This window comes from Spinacia oleracea, chromosome 3 (assembly GCF_020520425.1).
Source record: "Spinacia oleracea cultivar Varoflay chromosome 3, BTI_SOV_V1, whole genome shotgun sequence".
NCBI lineage: Eukaryota > Viridiplantae > Streptophyta > Magnoliopsida > Caryophyllales > Amaranthaceae > Spinacia > Spinacia oleracea.
In genome coordinates, this window is record NC_079489.1 from 94657387 (window position 1) to 94679605 (window position 22219).

General features: G+C 35.8%; 1 long non-coding RNA gene across 1 annotated transcript; it reads right to left on the minus strand.

Annotated features, from left to right (window-relative positions):
• Nucleotides 1-1465: 1465 nt before the first annotated feature.
• LOC130470443 (uncharacterized) lies at nt 1466-21959 on the minus strand. Its single transcript, XR_008930748.1, has 4 exons — nt 21612-21959; nt 7739-7797; nt 2253-2314; nt 1466-1614 (listed from the first exon to the last, which is right to left on the minus strand). It is a non-coding gene; the product is annotated as an uncharacterized lncRNA (long non-coding RNA).
• Nucleotides 21960-22219: the final 260 nt, after the last annotated feature.

Below are 22219 nucleotides of genomic sequence, written 5' to 3' on the forward strand. Positions count from 1 at the left end.
TCGATTTTCTATTCTCAATTTCATTGCATTCCTCATTCATTCATAACTCATTTCGAATTTCATAACATTCATTGATATCATCAACCTGATACACAGACTAATTCTTGATAACTCATTTTGGTAGAATCCTAGCTCAAAGCTTTACATGCAAACTCAATTTCGTCTTTTCGATCACCACAAAACATGTTTTCCCATAACATTTTGCAAAACCTTAAATTATCTCACTTAGCTTTCTTTATGGAGATTATCAAGCATCCTTTCAGATAGATAGATAAAAAAAATCCTTATAAATTATGCGGAATCGTAATCTAAGAATCGATTTCAATCGTAACTTCAATGCTTTAAACCTCGATTTAATTGTTGATTCGCCACTTACAAAATACAAAATCATGCTCTTTCGATACTCTATCATTCAATCTTTTGATATACTAATTCCTGATAACTCCTTTTGATAAAATCCTCAAAATCTTATTCATACGTCAACTAAAACGGGTCTTCTACCATAACTCATGTGGTTCATAACATTTATGTATAACTTCTTAGCTTCCTTAATAGAGGCATATCAATCATCTTTTAGATACTAGACTTTTGTACTTATATACCAAAATATTTATCATGGATAACACGGGAAGGTAACCCTAGAATCAATTTCATTCATAATTTGAACACTATAAACCTATAATAACCTTAACTTAATTAGTGATCCACCACTCGTGAAATACAACCTTATGCTCGTTTGATACTTAAACATTTATACTATCCTTAAAGATTCCATAACCATAAAAATTCCTCAAAACAATTCATATCCACAAAATCTTTGTGTTCGCACCGTGCTTTAACTTAACTTCTTTCAAGAAAACAGTAATGCTTAAACTTTGCCTAGTCTGTCTAGGGTAGGAAACTCATGACATGATAAACATGAAAACAAGGAAAGTTCGGATCCAAAGCGAAAGAGAGATAAATTAAAATAATACTAATGTTGGCGCCATCGTGAATGTTGCGCTTGTTGTGAGCTTCGTTCTTGGCATCGTTAATGCCCTCGACAATCGATATTTCGCATAATATATTCAATCAGGAAAACATAAATAACAGAAGAATAAATCTCTTTAATCCCGTTCCTACACTCACACTCATTCCATTTTAGCTTGACTTGATTTTAACATATTCTTTTTAACTTATTCCTTAAAACTCTTTGCTTAAAGCCTATTGAATTCTACTATGCGCAAAACCCGTAAGGTTTAGCACTTATGGTCTAGAACCTTGGCTCTGATACCAAACTGTAACACCCCGACTTCTAAACACCTTAAATTAGGTTAATTAACTTTAATTAGCAGCGAAAACCCTAATTTAGTCGGAGTGTCACATGCCGTATCTCCCTCGTGGGAAATACAAGGCGACATAACCTTTTTAAATTACTAAATAAACTTTAATAATAATTAATTCTAGCATTGATTAAAGATTAATATTAAAATCTAACTCAAATCATGAAATCAAACTTAGAATTTAATTAATACATCCTTTTATTACTAATGACATAGTTATCTTTACTAAACAACGATCGTGAATTTGATGGTTGCATCCTCACTCTAAGGCATCCCATGATCTTCTTCGTACCTAAAACAAAAGCAACATCGTGAGCCGAGGCCCAGTAACATACTACCCTAACAACGTAAACTCATTTCAATTCATTTTATTTAATTTGCAATCAGGGAGAATGGAATATAGTAAAATACTTTAATAAACTCATTGCAGTAAAACTCATTTATATCTTGAAACTTTAATAGTTCCCATTATCTTTCATAAAACATCCCTTTTACTTGGTAACTGACAAGTTAGCCTTGCGGGACGTCTCCCACCTTGCGATAGTCCTCAAGGAGCACTCTCCCTTGTTGGACATACGCCCGTACCTAAATAGTTTCTCTTTTAGCTTGCGGTAACCCTCAAGGAGCACTCTCCCTTGTTGGGTATCCCGCGGTACGGCGGTACGTGCACGACCTAGAAATAGTAACCCCACTAACTGCCAGAACTTGTTACACTTTTATTTATCATGTTTCGTATCTTATTCGTAACTTATAAACATCATTCTTATAGATCATTCACAAGCATATTTAAATATCATCGTTCATAAAACACACTTTATAAATACATTTCATATCCCACAATCCAATAAAAACATATCATTATAAACATATTTCATAATCTCATAAAACACATTTCATAAAGGGATTGCGGGTGTTAGCAATAGATGTTACCTCAACCGTAGTTTATACGTCCCGTTCGATGGATCGTTCATCCTGAGCTCCAAGTCCGATTTCTTTTGAATATTAAACCATTGAATTAGTTATTAAAACGATAATAACCTAAAATTTATATTTTATAAATAATAAATTTTATAAGTAAAGAATTTATAAATAACGAATTTTAATAAGAAATATAATTTCATAATTTTACTAAAAACATTATAAATCAAAATTTTAATCATAAAATATATGTATATCATAAATCAATTTTCATAAATATTATTTAAATTCCGTTTTTGTTAAATAAATCTAGTAATTTATTTTAGGAAAATAATAACGATTTATTAATGAATAATTATATCAAAAACAAAATTCATTAAAACATAAATATTGATTAATTGAAAAATCAGAAAATTCATATTTGTTTTAACCAAAGCCCAAAGATCCAGAATTGGGCCAGCTTGTGTGTTGGGTTTATTAAAGCAAGCAAATAAAATCAGGCATTTTGGTTTTCTGAAAGTCGACCAAAGAGGGAAGGGGGTGCGAAACAGGGCACGAACAGGGGAGGAAAGAGGGGAGGCTAGGCGGCGGCTTGGGTGGCTCGGTTTGGTGGTCCGGCGTCGCAAGTCTGCACTGACAAAGGTGACGGTGGTGAGGTTGGTTTCGCGGCGGCGAAACAACAAAGAAGGGGGAAAAGTGGTTGAGCGAACAGGGGAGGAAAGGGGAGAAGGTGACCGGAGGTCTGGGCGGCGGTTCTGGGCGATACGGCGGCGCGAAAGGTCGCCGATGATGGTGGTTGTGGGTGCTGCGACATTGAGAGAAAGGAAGGGGGAGCACGAGCAAGGCGAAGACAAGGGAGAGTAACAGGGGAGTTCGGGGGTGTTCTAGGGCGGTTATGGGCGGCGTCTCGCCGGGGATTGGGGAAGGAGGTGGGTTCGCACGGTGGCGAAGGTGGTTGGGAGCAGTGGTGCGACGCTGATGGTGCCGCAAGGGACGAAGAAAGAGAGAGGCAGGGGAGGTGGGTGACCGAGAAGCAGGGGAAGTATGGTGATGGATGGTGGTCGTGGTGGTGTTAGGCGACAGTGGTGGTGTTGATAGGGTGGTAGGCAGTGGCGGGTAATGGTGGTGGTGGTAGGTTGCAGTGGCGGAAGCCACCGGCGGTGGTGGTTCGAACAAACAGTAAGCAAAAGGGGGTGGTATTGATTTTTAGTTATTGAAATTCAACTTGAAATTTGAGCTGATTGAATGAAGAATTGGGGCAGATATTTGCTCTGATTTATAGTTTTAAGTAGAGTGAAAGAGAAGCAAAAGTCCTTGGGGAGCAAGGCATGAACAAGGACGGAGTTGAGGGAAAGAGAGGAAGGAAGGAATTGCTTCCTTCTTCCTGGTACACGTGAAGAGCAAGGGAAGAGAAAAAAATAAGAAAAAAAAAATGAAGTTTTGGTTCTTTTAAGGCATTTTGTTTTTTTTTCTTGTTTGTCATTTCACTTTAGTTAGGCAAAAATTCAGAAAATTGATTTCTATTTTTAGGAAATTAATTTGAATAGAAATGTTTGATTAAAATTAAGTTTTAAAATAATCCTTTATAAAAATATCGTTAACGAAAAATAAATTTAGTTTTCGAATAAAATAAGAACGTTCCGAAATTATTAAAAAAAATCCTAAAATAATTAAAATTTAAAAAGGGCGTTAAGCTCGTAAATATGAAATTAAATTATAAACTGGAAAATAAATCGTGTAGCAATATTAAAAATTCAAGCGAAATGTTTGCAGTGGTGGAAAATAAATCGTGTAGTAAAATTTAAAAATTCAAGCGAAATTCAAGGGGAAGTATGGTGATGGATGGTGGTCGTGGTGGTGTTAGGCGACAGTGGTGGTGTTGATAGGGTGGTAGGCAGTGGCGGGTAATGGTGGTGGTGGTAGGTTGCAGTGGCGGAAGCCACCGGCGGTGGTGGTTCGAACAAACAGTAAGCAAAAGGGGGTGGTATTGATTTTTAGTTATTGAAATTCAACTTGAAATTTGAGCTGATTGAATGAAGAATTGGGGCAGATATTTGCTCTGATTTATAGTTTTAAGTAGAGTGAAAGAGAAGCTAAAGTCCTTGGGGAGCAAGGCATGAACAAGGACGGAGTTGAGGGAAAGAGAGGAAGGAAGGAATTGCTTCCTTCTTCCTGGTACACGTGAAGAGCAAGGGAAGAGAAAAAAATAAGAAAAAAAAAATGAAGTTTTGGTTCTTTTAAGGCATTTTGTTTTTTTTTCTTGTTTGTCATTTCACTTTAGTTAGGCAAAAATTCAGAAAATTGATTTCTATTTTTAGGAAATTAATTTGAATAGAAATGTTTGATTAAAATTAAGTTTTAAAATAATCCTTTATAAAAATATCGTTAACGAAAAAGAAATTTAGTTTTCGAATAAAATAAGAACGTTCCGAAATTATTAAAAAAAATCCTAAAATAATTAAAATTTAAAAAGGGCGTTAAGCTCGTAAATATGAAATTAAATTATAAACTGGAAAATAAATCGTGTAGCAATATTAAAAATTCAAGCGAAATAAATCTTCGTTAATTAAAATAAAGTTCGAATTTAGGATTTAAAACGATTTTAAGCTAAATAAAAATAATTAAGCATAATTAATCGAGTTTTAAAAATTCGGGGTATTACATTTAATATGCGAACAGTGTTGTTGTGGACTACTAATGACTTTCCAGCTTATGCTAATTTTTCGGTTGGAGCACTAAAGGGGCTCTTGCATGCCCTAATTGTCATTTAGATACACAATCTCATTATTTGAAGCATGGACACAAGTATTGTTATATGGAACATCGAAGGTGGCTACCAGAAGATCATAAATGGAGGCTTAATAAGAGGTTGTTTGGTGGGAAAGTGCAAAGGGATCCTCCTCCTAATCATCTAACAGGGCATGATGTGATGGAGCAATTAACTGGATACTCAAATGTAGAGTTTGTAAAAGAGGTTAATGGAAAATGTAAGAGAGGGGAAAGATATATCGTGCATCAATGAACGTGAACGGAAACTGAGAGAAGATATGTTGAAAATGTTCGCGGACATGAGGTAAATTTTTGTTGCATTCTTATTTTTTAGATTTTTCAGAAATATTAATTAGGTTTTTAACCAGTCATGACTCATGTAACGTGCTTGAAATAAATATTTGGGGCAAAACTGAAAGAACAACCATTAAAAGAATTACTGAAACTAAGAATATCATTGACAGTAATCTGGACACTTGAATTCTCCTTAGCACTCGCCTGTAGTAGCTTTACCAGAGCCAAACAATTGGTTTCCAGTTCTTCATTTCGGAAACCCGCTTCATAGGCATAGTTAAGCCCAAACCACACTGCCTCTGCCTCCGCCTGTAGGGCTGTGATGTTTGCCACCCAACTTCCCCCCGCAGACATTACAATGTCACCAACTGCATCCCTAACTACCAAATCCACTCTCACCTTCCTTTCCTTAGTGATCGCAGCGTCCATGTTGATCTTATATGCACCCGAATGTGGGTGTTTCCAGTGGTGTGTGGCAGCAGTACAAGGATCATGTTGTAGCTCCTCTCTATCTGCTGATGTAATGCATTTTCCCAGCAGACTAGATGTCCTTCCACCACTACACTATAACCTTCCTGCATACTATTATTATTTTGCTGCCCATCATCTAATTCTTGCAACTATCCTATCAAAGTTGAATTAAAGTTATTAAACCCATCCAAATCAGGAACTTTTTAGTGTTGTTTCTTGACAAATTTGTTGCTTGACAACTTCTCTCGTTTGCTACCACCAATAATATGCTATAGACTATAATGAGCCTTGCTTTTTTTCAAAAAATAAAAATAAGAATACTAGCTCTTCTCACAGACAACCTTATCTTATCATTTTGAGTTTTGAAGCCGATCTTCAGAGGAAATCTACGTAGTGTACACTGGTAATTTACCAAGTTAATTTAAAGGAGCTTCTTTAGAATCATATACATTTGCCTTGTGAGACTAGTATTACACGGGAGATAGTTTATTACGCCTGTCTGCAAGTTGTAAGTTGCAAGGAACTTAAGAACTACAAGCAAACCAGTGACAACAATAATAGAGAATAGCAAGAAATAGAGGAAGTTATTTGTCATATTAATGGATAAAGCCAAGGCTTGTTTACAAAATAGAGAACTTTTCGAGAGGCTCTCAACTCTCCCACTTAACAATTCACTCTCAACATGCCTCTGTTCTCCTTCCCCTTTCCTATTTAAACACAACTTCTAATAATAGGACAAAAGCAATTAAACTAAAATGACTAGGACAAAAGCAATTAATGAACATCAGGGTTGCATCCACTAAGGGGGGTTGTTCCACCCCTCTGCCAAGGCTGTTGTAGTTGTACATAGTTAACGTCACTAATACTGTAATTAGTAGATTATTACTTGCTAACTAGAGGCAATGCTAAATGTGTTGCATAGTTGGATGCAATCACTGCACTTGGTTTCATGTTATTTGCAACAGTGATGACATAGTTGTGCATCAGAGTGTAGTGTAAGTGAAATACAAATAGGAAAAACATTCAGCTGTGAATTTCTGCCTTCTGTTTTCACTCTGAGTTTAAGTGCATATTTTTCCTCTACTGTTGGCTGACATTATCACCACGACCTATTTTATTAAGATGTAAGATTAAGTTAAGTTTTTCTATGACAAACCTCACAACTAATCACAAACTAAAATCCTTAGCTTATGAAAGTTGGATGCTCCTTTTGATAACCCTTTCTTTTCTCATCTACTGGCAAAATTTATCAACAAAGGTAGATTCTACCTCAACTTGTACTCTGCTGATTCTGTCATATTTGTTCATGCACAGGGAGGTATGAATTTCCAATGTAGTGTCACATAGCCACATAGAGATCAACTCGATCATGAACGCATCACTTCATTATGAGGTTCGCAAAGTTCACTATTTTCCAATCTTAAATGTTAAAAAAAATTTAGAAAATGGTTTCTGATGACATTATGTAGGTTACTACCAGGTCCCACCCCTTTTGAGACTCGATCAGTTTCTACATCTCTTGAAATTTGGCCTTTGTATTCATCCTATTTTTTATTTTTCCAGTTGGTGGTCTTATAAAGTAAATTTCCCATTGATTGAAGAAGAAATAAAGTAAGATTATTGTCCTGATATATGGTTACTGTTGTAGAAAAGAAGTCAGAAAAGAAGCAAAAAACTTAACTAAACTATAATAACATCACCAAACAAACCATTGCAAACCAAGACTGCCACCCAACAATTTCCTATTTCTTTATGAACTAAAATTTCTGGTTTTCTATCGTGGGACATTAGCACAGAAAATACAAATCAAAACCAACGAATTCAACCCAATAAATATAAATTATAGGAAATTCAAGAAAAAAAGAAAGTTCAATCAAACAACAATTAGGGTGATTGATATGCAGAGATAATTTTTAACTCATGAGTGCGAAAATAAAAGAAAGACATGGGAAGGAGAGAAAAACCTCGAAGAAGAGCAGTGCCCGATTCTCTTGACCTCGCCGTCGGTTCCCAACCTCCCACCCTGTAATATTTTTTCAAAAAAAAGTAGAAAATTGAATTAAATTGGGGCTTGAGCGCTGCAATTTATCTTCAAATTAACCGAAAAGAATGAATTCATAATTCTCAATACTTACCTGGTAATTTTCTTGGAGAAGAAATTTCGGATTCACGTCTTGAAGAGGAAGAGGAAGAGGGGAAGACAGGGAGGAGTAGTTAAGTTACTCGGTTCATGGAGTAGTGGGAAAATAATAAGCGAGTTTTGTTTTTCCGCCTTTTTATTGTTAAGGGCAACGAGAGATTGATTTTGGGCTGGGTTATTAACTTATAATGGGAAACGACATGGAAATAGGTGGTTGCACAGATATAGTAAACGACAATAACAAAATATTGCGTGGCCCAAAACATACTTTTGGGCAACGAATAATTGTATTGCCGCCCAGAAATGGTTTTGGGCTACCGAAAATCTTCTTCACGCACAAAATTAGACATTTGTGCAACAAAATCATACACCGTTGCCTTTTTTTCTATTTTGGGATACAAACATATTTTTCGTCGACCATACATTATTAACCCGTCGCCCAAACCTACTTTTCTTGTAGTGGTTAAAGTGGAATTAATATTATTAATGCCACAACTTACTCTTGACTGAACCCATAGGGCCACACAAATAGTACGTGAATAGATCAAGTATTTAGGTGAATGTTATATTCAGTAAATACTCTAATTATGGATAATCGAAAACATTGGATGTTGGTTTCAGTGGGAGCTAAACAAACCATCAAAAGACAAAGAAAGGATATTTGGCAGAAATGAAGATATTTCCAGAAAAGGAAATATGGTATATAACGGAAATATAAATATTATTGAAGACGTAGATATTGTCGGAAACGGAAATAGGGTTTATATCGGAAATATTATCGGAAATGGTAATATTGTCTGAATCGGAAATATTTTCGGAAACGGAAATATTATCTGAATTGGAAATATTGTCGAAATCGGAAATGTTATCGGAAACAGAAGTATTGTTTGAGTCGGAAATAATTCCGGAATTGGAAAATAAATTGGGAACGCGATCCATGAGCCGGGAGCATGGGCTAAAGGCCGTGTGCATCGCAGCCCATGGACAAGGTAAGCCAACAAGCCCACCGCAAGGCTAGCCCATGGGCGTGCCACAATGCCAAGCAGCGTGCGCGCCAGCGCATGTGCCAACAACGTCACCAGCGCCAACGCAAGGCCAACGTTATGGCCCAGAGAGCGCACTATCCCATCACCAGCCATGGCAGCAATGCATGCATGCCCTAGCAAGGCAACAACACGTTGCGGCTCAAAGGTTGCTTGCTCAGCAAGAAACTTGGGCCACAAGCATGTTGGCCAGCCGTTTCCTACCTAGGGTTTTGGGATTTTCCAAAAACCTAAACTAGGGTTCTTGCTAATTAGGGTTTTCCTACTTCCTATATATATATATATATATATATATATATATGTATATATATCATAATATAAACACGAGTTTTTCTCATCCTTGCCTATCCCCTAAAAGTGAGATCCCAAAATCATAAACCTTAGTTTATATCGTAGTTGGTACGATCAAAGGCGGATCCGAACATAGTGTGGACTTTCTAGGGAGGGACAACATTTGGCGTTCTAACTTGTTCTTGTTCGGTTCGGGAGAATCTAGGTAAGGCACGCATCACAAAGTATGTATACTAACTTATGCTAATTGACTAAGTGCAACTAATTTGGATTCTGGAATTTATGGTTTATCCTGCATGACATTGGATTGTTCATAACCTAACAGTGGTATCAGGAGCCTCTAATTAATTTCTTAATCAATTACATTAACATGGATTAAATTTTTTAAATTTGCAAAGAATTAAAGGGGTGAATTAATTTCGTGTAATTACTTGTGAATTCATGCAATTATTTCATTATATGTTCGCAGGATTTTCGGCAGTTTTGTCAATACTCATCGGAATCTTATGATTTTATAGTGAATTCCCCATGTAAACGGCGTTTTAAAATTTTGACAAAAAAATTATTTTCGGCCGTAACCGGAATTACCAAATTCGAAGCCTAACTATTAATTTTCGGAGGGTTTAGTTTTTTGAATGCATAATTTTAATATTAATGATGTTAAAATTAATATTTGCGAGTCTTGTTTAATAATTTTGAATTAATGAATGACCTACTGCATATGATTAACAATTTTAAGATTTAAATTCGTTAATTATGCTGCCTAATTTGTAATTATAATCAATTCATTGAATTTTCAAATAATTTGGAATTTGATTTGATTTTTCATAATTATAATTGATAATTTAATTTGGATCTCATGATTTAAAGACGACATAAAATTTGTTAAAGTTTGAATCTTTAAAATTTTATGAAGCCTAATTTTAATCCCTAAAGTTGAAGTAATTGGAAATTGTTTTAATTAATAAATTTTCGATTTTTCTCCCAAATTGTGTGAAATTAATATGATTTATTAATTTGTCATAAAATTAAAAATTATGAAAATTTTAATTTTAATAAACACGTTCACGAATTTGTAAACACGAACGAAGGGAGCAAGTGTGGCCTTAGGGGCTGCTACCATAAGCGCAGGCATACGACAACGAGCAAAGGAGCTCGTCGCCTATGCGGTGCGTTGTGGGGCGTGCAACAACACAAGGGGTGCACAGTGTGTGATCTATGGCTTGCACGCTGCGTGCTGCCTTGTGCATCGTGCAACAAGCGCATAGGAGCACTCAGTGTGCGAGCTGTGGTTGGGCGATGTGTGCTGCCTATGCGAGAGCGTGTAGGCGAGGAGCAGGTTAGGCAAGGCAACGAGCCAAGGTGTTCGTCCTGCTATGCAGCACGCGTGCCAGCCCTATCGACCAAAGCCGACGCGCAAACCCATGGGCGCTATGGCGTGCCCTTGTGCCAGCGCGCACAACCTCATGGCATAGCTGCTGCCTTGGCGAGGCATGGGCCTTGCCTTGGCTCTCTTGCTTATGTGCTATGGTTTGGGCTCCTGTGTACATTTTTGTGGTTTGATTTTTTTTTGAGCGACTAATTTTATTAGTTTTAATTCCGTGCTTATAATTTTCTCATAATTTAATTTTATTAGTTTAATTATGATAATTAATTTTATACTAATTATTTAAAAAAATTAAAACCTTGAATAAATTATCATTAATTTATTTTAATTAACTAAAAATTGGTTAATTAAGGGATTTAAAATAACGATTATACGAGATTTAAATTTTGAATTACATATGTGTTTTCCTATTGGATGTGGAAAAACATATTTATGTTCAAAAATTAGTAAACCATATAATACTTGGTTTGAGTGGGAGATTTTATTCTTATTTGGTTAAACTCTTGATTAGGTCCTTATTACCTTAGGATTAATAAACTCGATAAGAACAAATAAGGTCAAATAATTGGTAGATTCTTGAGCCCTTTTTAGTTGTTGCAAGTATTATGTGATGCATATTTTCTGCTAACTTGCTAAGTAGGTCCTTCATTGATAAATGATTGGGTGAATGGTATATTGTAAATATGTTGTTTTGCAGGTTGGGGAAAGTGACTAATATGCCCAAATAAGATAGAAAATATGGTTTGCGTAGCATTAAATTTGAATGTAAAATATGGTCTAAAGCACCATGGTTTTTATTCAAATATGGTGTGTGTACCATCAATTTGTTTTAATTAGTTTAATTATTGCAAATCATATTTGGTGAAAATGGCGCCTCCCATGGTGAAATTCAAGAACGGAGTATCCAATCCATTTTCAAGACGGAGTTTGAAGTTGAAGCTTCAAGATGAAGTCGGGCCATACTAGAGCACAAATTAATCTTATGCATACTTTAAGATATTTATTGTTTTAAATATGTCTTGATATTATGCATGAGATTGTGGCTTGCTTACGTTGCATGATTAAGGATTTTAGTTCACTAAAAATCTAACCAACATAGTAAAAGCCTTAAGTTCCAAACTTTAAAATTGAGTTAAAAGGTGTCATTCCAAAATAACACTTACTTGATAGAACCTTTCTTTCAAGTTAGTGATAGTTTTCCTCCAAAGCGAGGTTTCACTCTTGATTTTAAAGGGGTAAGGTACACCATTAATTTTCAATACATTTTTGAGGTCATTAATAATAGTTTTCTGCCAAAGCGAGGTGTCACTTCTTGATGCTAAAAAGTTGATGTAGACAATTAGTGGTGAGTACAAGTTGATTTATGTTGCACTCAACGATATAAGTAAGGAGTATTTTATGTCCTGGCAAATGGGATATGTTTTTCTAATAAGTCCTTAGACGTACCTATCAACCAAGAGTAGTTTCTAGACTATTAACAAACAGTTTTTGCTTACCTAAAATATTTTAGAATTAAGACAAGCCAAAGCATGCTTTTTTCTTCAATGATTTTTAGGATCTTGATTCATTTTATTCACACCTGCCAGAACTAAATATTTCGAATAAAATGCCAATGACTCGTTTAAATTGCATGATTGCTTTAATTTTCAAGTTATTACTCATGATAAATGTTTAAACTTTTCATGCTTCAATGCATGTTTTGATTATTGATTATAAGGTTTTCCACTACAATAAATCCTTTTGGAAAGGTAACAGTAAATTTCCTCGATTAGTAGTGGCATCCAAGCACGATTCAAGGAAACAAGAGAAAGAAAATGAGCAATTTAAAATGTACATTTCTTATAAATACTTTTATGGTTGTTTTGATTATAAAAAATCGAATGGAAAACCAATTGGTGCTTGTGAATTCACAATACAATGTAGTTTTGAAATCATAAAGCATTGAGTTGAAAACTCGATTTTACCAAAGATCAACAACCTAATATCTTTTTTCATTTGATTCTCGAGTGAGTCTAGATGCTAGACATTCGAATAGAACGATATTCAGAGAACTTTAGAAGCCTCTGGTGAGATCGTCTAGTTGAAGCAAATGTTCAACACGAATGAAATGGTAAGAACTTTGTTCAAATGACATTGGACATGCCTAAACGATATATAAAATACAATACTTGAGAAGTCAATCTTAAGACTATAAGAAAGGGTACAAGAAATAGGAAAGCAAGGAACAAGTGAAAGGAATTTACAATTCCGTTTCTACCTATAACCTTATGTTTAAAGAAAAGTAACCTAGCAATCAAACTTCCTTGGTATCATATACCACTTAAGTTTCTTACTTCAGACTTAACTCAAACGATGGAAGCTAGGCTATACTAATGACCTACAAGTGGGAAATGAAGCTTGGAATCGCTACATTAATTGTAGGGTCATCTAGTTTGTTTTAACTCCTTTTCAAGGCTGGAACTTAATGGTTATTTTATTCCATAATCGGCATACCAAAATTTCTATTTCAAACACAGGAAGACTCACATTCAAGGTATACAAAATAATGTTTGTTTGTTTATTTGAATGAAAATGGTCATTTACAGGTTGAGCCATGTATGCTTTATTAAATCAATCCAACAACTCTTTAACATAAAGAACTTTACTAGCTTCAAATCAATCTCTTGATTTGATTTGCACTAATCTTTGGCATTATTTCTTAGACCATGTCAAAAAGTTAACATTCTAAAGCTCTATTTTAATGGACTTTTAAAAGTTGAGTGATCATTCAAGATAAGAAATTCTTACTTATTGAAAGTAACAAAAGAAATTAACTATTGTTAGAACTCCTAGATAATAGAGTTCAAAGCTAAAGAAAGATTTTTTGACTTTATTATTTCACCTGGATTTGAGTGAATATGTATTTATTTACTCAATGTGATTGAATCCGTTTGACTAGTTCCAAAATTCAGAAGTATAGGTTTCCTTGTGATCCCTGTTGTGGAGATCTCTCAACGTACATCAAGCGGAGTAGAGATTGAGAGTTCGGGGGTTATTTACTAATACGGGGAGTGCCCAATATTAGCCCACGAGGCGGTCCTTACTAGTTCAATGCGACGACGAAAGAGACCTGCGTTATGCTACATTACTTATCTGAGTTGGTTTTAATGCACAAGTAATTAACTAAACAACGTCATAATAGTGATTTAGATTGATTCGAGGTGCTTAGCAATAATCAGGTTTGTCCCGAGATTATCTTATTAGACGTGATTAATAAAACAGATATGTGAACAGATTTATATGGTGAGGAAAGCGATAAAATGGTAGATTTCAGGTTATAGTATAGCGTAGGCTATACCACTTGCCATAGCAGAGCCTCCTTTTAGCTTTAGAACAACCTTTATACTGACTTTTAAACCCTTATCCTTCCTTTAATTCCGGCATAGTTTCCTCTTAGATTCCTCGGTTTTGGCTTATGAATCGGCTATAACTTTGGTAGTAGTTGGGATGGTTTGAATACTTGTACGGTCAGAGTTCTACTTAACAAGAGTTAATACGGCAGAACTATTACGAATACAGGACGGGATTTCAACAGAGATTTAATATACCAGAGAGGGAAGAGAGAATTCAGAATATCAGAGGAGTGAGACTGAATTGATGATTTAAATTGGGGTGCAGAAGGGATGTATTTATAGTGTAGGTAATCAAAATAAGATAGACATTTGAAGAATTTGAGTTTCGGTGAAAATCAAATGGATGAGCCAGAACAAAGTGGTGCATGCTACTGCAGCGATAGAAATTCCTAGCGCAAACCAGATAGAATTTCAAGGATTTTCAATTTCAGTGAGAATCAAATGGATGTGCCGGAAAAAAGTGCTGCATGCCATGTCTGCGCTAGAATTTTCTAACCCAGGTCTGCCAGTGCTAGAAACTTCTAGCGCAGGCAAATCTACAGATTTCCAGAAAATTCGATCTTTAACAGCTCATAACTCATTTGTACGAACTCGGATTGAATAATATCTTGATGGAAAGCTACGGAATCCTAATTTCCAATGCTGTTGGTCTTGCATCAATGGGATTTGTAAATCTCGATTTGTGGCCCAAAGAGTGGAGGTTGGTCCATTTTGGCAAAGCCCAAGTAAAAGCCTTATAACTTATTTGTTTTAAATCGTATTTGAGCTTATGATAAGTCTATTGAAAGCTTATTACAATATCAATACAATCATGTGATGTGCATGATCGAAATTATAATTTATAAGATAGACTTTGACTATGTAAGGACGTATCATTTTCTAAATGGGCTAACGATTGTATTCTAGGCACTCGCAAGCTTGTTTAAGTAACTTGGGTTAACATTTACATGTATTGTTTCGAATAAGTATGAGTTGGGGAAGTTTTATTATCCAAGATATGTTATTCTAAAGCCTAAACGCAAGCATTAGAACATTATGGTGCGTACAGGTGTGCTGTAATGCGGACAATTATATTCTATCTTTCTATCGATGCAACCACATATTAAGCAGTATCGGGATGCGAATACGACTATGTACGTGTCTAGTAATTTTAGAAAGCTTTATATTTATGGAAGTTTCTATATTTAACAGGTTCTGCTCCTAATGGTCTCCTCAGTCAGTGGAGGGTCGTTCTTCAACTAATCAGAGTGCATTTTTGACAAGTGGGTGATAGTTTCATCATTGAACACAATGTTTTGGGCCTGGGGACAAATGTAGGCGTCTACACTCGGAAGTTTGGATTGCCAATTCAAAGGTGTTTTTTTTTGTTCTTGACTAAATATTAGACTTAAGAAATGGGTTTCTCTAAATAAGAACAATTAGAAATTGGAATATCACGATCGTCTTAAGATTTAACCAAAATAACAAGTTAGGTAAGTGTCAAACTTGTATTTGGGAAATGGTTCCATGTCTATTAGTCAAGTGAGAGTTATAGTGCTCTCCTGGTCTAGCGTTGCTTTTGTATAGTTTTAAGATATAGGTTCTTTGAACAGAATGTGATAATCACTTATAAATTAAGAGTGCTAATTTATTCATTTCGAGGTATGAACTGACTGAATAATCCTTTTAGATAGTTAATGCTATCTATAAAAACATACTAATTATTTGGAATATGTCAGCGCGCTATTTCGGATGATTCAGACTCAAAGGTTGGACATGGATTTGACTCATAACACATAACGGATTTTTATGAAACTGCTGGACTGCAACAACTATACCTTTAAATCTGATACGATTTGGGCTGAAACTATCTCTAGATGATGGACTAAGGCTAGACCTACTGATTGATAGTTTACGGGCCTCACAGTTCTTAGTAAAACTATTTTTATGACCGTTTTGGTGTTTTTACTTTTGGCTATATGAGTTTGACTTTAAGTTACGTGATGAGGATTAAGGGAATCATCCTAGGTGTAAGCGGACTCTAGGGGAAAGACTCTAAGTGTGTGAAAACTCACTAGGATGTAATTCTAGGTGAGTGAGACTGGTGGAATTCAACTTGGTTTAAACTTTAAGAAACAATTATGGTTAAGACTTTAGGAAAATATTATGGTTAAGACTCTAAGTGGACTTACGCTAGATGAACTTAGGCTTTAATGGATATGCTGGATTCAAGGAATGACTCACATAAAGGGTGACAAACTCGGCTAGGATTTTTGACTCGACTTGACTCGTCCTTTGCCTCGAATATTATTAAGCGATTATAATGAGTAATTTGGTGTAAGTCCATTGTTTTTAACTAATTTTCGAAAACAAACTCTTTTCTTCTTTAGAAACTTTTTCTTTTAGTGAACGTCAAAGGTTATTTTAGCATGAACAATATTATTTCGGACATTATTGTTATTAGAGGATTAATAACTACTTTACGAATCGATATTTTTTAGTCATGTACATTTAGAAGTCATTGGCAGGAACTGAACCAGGGAGCGTTAGAATAGTCTAACGGTGGTATAAGCATCTTCAACTTTTTCTAGCGCGGAACTATTACGCGCTGGAAATATCCAGCGCCTGCAGGTCCTTTTGTGGCTTGTTCATGCAGTCGATTTGTTAGTGTTTTGGTCAGGTAGACTTTCCCGTAGCTTTATTTTACTGATCTAAGCCCTTTGTTTGAGTGACTGTGCATTCAAACATTCAGTATTCCGACACAAAAGTATAATTTGCGCGTACTAACCTTTGGGATTAATTTGTAAATGCTATTTTGGGTTAGTATTCATGACCATATTCGGTTGAACCTAATTCCGTGAAATTACCTTCGGCGCAATTTTGAATATTGCCGAAGACCTGTAGGCCTTTGATACGGAAGAATGGAAAAGGCATGTTGTGGAACAAGCTTTACTTCCGCAAGTCTGGGGCCCTTATGGTGGTGTTGAAGAATATGACGTTTAGGAGGAAACCACTTCATATGGAGAAGACTTGGCGATATTTACCGAGTCGCTCTACCTATTTTAGGGTGATGGCTACTCGTGCTGATCAGAATTGTATTGATTTTGAGCGTGTGTTGGCTCTTTGGTAATGTAGTTTAAGAGTGTATGTGCTCCTTATAATTTAGGGGGAATTCCTTGGTATTCATTTTGTTTCTCATTATATAGGGTTTTTTTTGTAATCTCTCTTGTAGTGGTATTTTTCGTATTCCGTATAGCTTGTACATTGAATTTTGTATGTAAGTTATGAGAGCTTGATGAGTCTTATTTAACATTGATGGAGTCACCACCAAACATATTAAGGGTCCCATTTGGGAGGACCAAAGTTGACTCTTTTTGGACAAGGCATTGAATCTTGAAACCGAATGTGTGAGATTCGGGTACAGGAACGAACCGCTTATTTTGGTAGGCTTTAGAAATATATTCAAACACAAGACAAGGATTGTTTTGTGAAATCCTAATCATGGCACTAGGTTGGCTGAATCATGCATTTAGAAGAAATTTCTACTTTTTACGTGGTCACTTTGCTTTAAAGTTAACTCAAGGAACCTAAGGCCGGTTTGTCCAAAAATTATCTTCGTTAAGCGTGATGTAACCTTTTGTATTTTGTTGTATTTAGCATGTTGGGTGATGAAAGCAATAAACATGTAAAGCATCATCACAAGTAGAAAAGGAATTATCGAAATGCGTACAACATCGTTTAGTTGCAAAACCACATCGCCTTGGCAATAGCGAGTAAAGGGTGCGATATTGAAATGGCAAGCATAGTAATAGTAAGAGCAATAATAATAGCAATCATCACTTAAGTAAATTAAGCGGATAAAGGCGCGTTATTGAAATTACGATATTGAAATAGCACTATTGTATTTGAAATCCGAACGCCAAGCAACTTCTTAATAATAAGTGTGTCAAACACAGATTCAATTCTCTAAAAATCTTAACTTTAGTTGAGTTGCTCATCTTGAAGTGTCATTGATTTTGAACATTGAAATAGAACTTGAAATAGAACTTGAACTTGAAAATGGAGGTTCAACATTAAATATTAAGAGATTTCATGCTAGAAAAATCTCATCTTTAACGTACTCCATGATTTGGAATGTTCTAGTTTAAAGAGAGGTTTCTCTCATTTAAACATCATTGAACTTGGACATTGAATTTTGTATTATGAACTTGAATTTTCACATGTTCTAGTTTAGAAAAGGGATTGCACTTTTCATAAACATCCTTGAACCTTTGAAAAGGTTTTGATTTTGTAATATTGTATGATGATTGTTGTAAGGAACACTTTCAAGAATGGAAGCCTCAACTTACTAATCAATTTATGAAAACAAAACATAAAGATTGAATCTTGAAACTTCTAAAGGTACTTTGGAAGATCATTTGAGAGGGGTTTCAAGTATGAAATCCCCTCAAAGATTACTCCTTTTGAGACATTTCCTAGTTCAAGTGAGTATGAACATCACAAGAACATCATAGGATTAGTAAACTTGAATAAGAAAGGTAGAAAATTGGATTAAATCATAGTAACTTGTATTAGGGATTCAGATTACCTTATAAGGGTTAGGTTAGACTTCCGATTTGTACTCCCAATTTCTTTGATGTTTAGTAAAATAGTAGGAAAATTGAAGATTTTTGAAGATTGAATTTGTGTGTGGTGTTGAGAGGAAAAATTCGTATTACAACCTCCTATTAAAATTCTCCTCCCCTAATCTAGTGAAAATGAGGGGTTTAAATAGGGGATTAGCTGGATAATAAACAAACCACGCCAGCACCAGGCGCAAGGGTTGCGCCAAGCGTTGCTGGCGTGTCGCAGAAGCCACCAAAAGAAGGACGATGACACTGTCCTTCTTGTACTAGAGGCTTCGTACCTTTGTTCTATCTTGGAGCATAGTGTTTTTCTTGGCGGTTAAGGCAAGAATTTGCGACAAAAAACCCTCCTTTTGAATTCGGGATTTGTATTTGGACTCGGTTTTACGGGACGGGGCCTGACATGCTCGGTTTTGTGGGTCGGCGCTCGATTTTCGATTGCTTAGTGGTATTTTAATTGGAAATGGCCTTGTTAAAATAATGAAGAGGTCCATTGGGGGATATTATGTATGGATTTGGAACTTGAATTTTGTACCGAGCTCCGAAATGGGAACGGGATCGCCAGTTGGACTTTGGATATTGGATTTTGGAATACATCTTAGCAATTGGGACTTCCGCACGGAGTTTCACCAGCCACCTAGCAAGGATAATGGTTTCTTCATCATCCCATTAGGGGAGACACGAATTAGGTGTCTATAGAAGCCCCCACTTTGACTAAGTGTTCGGTTAGGAAAGCGAAAGTCATTTTTTTAAAAAAGGCACGGAAAATAGTCAAGATGTTCTGCAATCAAGACCATTCTTTGTACGCTGGTACCTGCACAAGACAAGTGTTAGAAAAAAGGAAAGAGTCTACCTCCATGCGGCTTGATGACTCTGATCTTTGTATGGATTGCTTTTCTTTTCCCCCTTTGACTTAGAACGGGGCTTGGAATTAAAAATTTTGAATCTTGGATTTTGAATTTTGAACTTTGAATTTTTGAATTTTGAATACCCGGAGTGAATCCGTTGGGTTTTTGTACTTGCTTGAAATGCCGTCCGAGGCTTGAACCGTTGGGGAATACATCCACTGGGGAGAAGAATGTTTTTATTGACTATTGGAATTTTAATTTCTTTGATTTTCCCGGGGCTTGGGTCCGCTGGGAGTAGAAAACTTAAATCCACATATTTTTTGGACTTCGTATGCTTGAGATATTTATCTTTAAGTGTTGATGGAACAGATGTATACCCGTATTTATCGGAAAGGAGCCTGATTCGACGTTTGATGCCTAGTGCAGAAAATCGTAGCAACAAAGTACGTACAATTGCACGGAGGATCGCGCTAACATTCCGTTTGTGCGGATCACCAGGGCTTGTGCCTGACGCGCCACCAGAACCCAACGCGGAGATTTGAGTTTAATGTAATGTATAATAAGGAGCTTACGAAGCCAAGTTTAGAGGGATGTGACTAGAATTCTAGAGGACCTCTAATTTTAAGGCTATCAATCATTCTTTATGAGTATCTAATGAGTGCTTAAGACCTTCTGTTACTAAGAAGGTTACCTGATAATGGACTAGCTGAAGGGTATGGTAAATCCTTGTCTCACAGGAAATACTGTCAAGAATGTTCTAATTTCCTGTTATACGAGTCATCTGGTGGAGACTACTGGTCGGGGTCTTATCTTAAGTTTAAGTTGATCTAGAGAAGGGACTTAGACTTGTAAAATCTGAGACTACAATTCATGTGGTATATATAGTTTGGGAAGACACCTGAGAAAAATTGTTAAGAAGGAAGTTTTATAGGCTCTATAACATACCTAATGCTTAAGGACAAAACCTTGTAGATGGTGATAGGACCCAAGTTTTGTTGGACTTATTATTGGACTTATTATTGACCTTTCACGCTACACTAATCCCAATTTAAATGCGTAAGATCATGCACTGCAGGTTATCACCACTAACCCTCAAGACAATTATATACATGATGGAGACGTTCATGGAATTCAAAAGGAGTATTTCAAATAAGAAGATAACAATTTATGGGAATCTGAAAACTCATGCAAGCATCATATTGTAACAAAACTGAATAACATCAGCAAATTAAGCAGAACTCAAAAGTGTATATCTTTAAAATGAAAAGTAATAGCATAATCAAGGTACAATTCTCCTTCCATGCCTATCTATACACATGTAGAGTTGATACCATTTCAAACTTGAGGATATGGCTATTTGACTGAGTAAAACAATTTAGCTTTCATAAACATTGAGATCATTGACACCTAATTGGCTACCCCCTGCCCATACACCCAAAGAAGCAGAAAGAAAGCCATGTTGTGGAATGTGCCAGTGCTACATGGTAAAGTGGTACACTTGTGGACTAGTTCAACAGAACGAGATACTAAAGTACAATGAGGTGTGCGCCTTAAACCTGCGCTCTAGACTTTAGGACCCCTATTGTTTTTTAATTTCGTGCTTTAACTAAGTCTCTCACCTTACACGAGAAGACTGTCCCAAAATTTCCCTGCATATGCACATGGGCGAAACTACAGACTCCTTTACTCCCTCCTACATACAATCTATGTTACTTAGACTTACCAAAAATTCCGGACTCCAATACAACATCAAATTCCAACATACATATACATAAAGTTTTTCCATGTATTTCTACTATTTTATAGGATCACATCCAAATTTAACACAGGTAAAGATAGATGCAAGAACAAACTAACATATCTTAGAATAACTGTAGAGTAATAAATTCATCCATCAATTCCTTCCAACCACCTCAACCATCACTGTCAAAAAATCAATCCTCAAATAAGATCCTATTACCCTTAATCCATCCCTCTCATTCCAAGCATCGTATAAATCAATTCTTGTACATAACATTTGCAAACAAGCCACTCAATTCTAATCAATACCACAGTAAAGACCAATTTCAAATAATGCCTCACTGTATAGTTTAATTAGGGAAAAAGGATGAGAAGAGGTGAAGAACAATTACCTAAAATTACAAGAGCTGAAGAACTGGTGGTGGAGATGGTGGTTGTACGTGGTGGTGGAGACGGTGGTTGCGGTAGCGGTGGAAGTTCCAACCAAACCACAAACGTAGAAGAATTAGCAAGATGGAGAAGGGAATATGAGTAACGGTGGTGAGGGTTTTTTTGGTATGATGAGAAGACTAATGTGAGATACCTAATTGAAGTTAGGTTCTAGGTTCTTGGTTGGGTTTTTTTGGTGAGATCGTGGGTTTAGGAAGAGGTTTCTCTTCCCTGATACACGGGGTAAGGATTCGACGGGAATCCAAAAGGCCAGGCAAAAAAAATTCAGAACCTAATTACATTGAAAAATAAATTAAAATGACAATTCTATTTAATATGAGTAAGAAACTTGTTTAGAAAGATATCCGGTTTATTTGATTTTTTCTTAAATATAATATTATCTAAGAAACCATATATTTCAGGTATAAAGTTTCTTATATTTTTTTCTAAGAAACCACACTTCTAAGATAATTGGTTCCTTAATATAAGAAATCTAATAAGTGACATATGCGGTTCCCTAGTAATGGTTCCTTATCCAATATTTGTAGTAGTGCGCCTAAATTTGTCACGC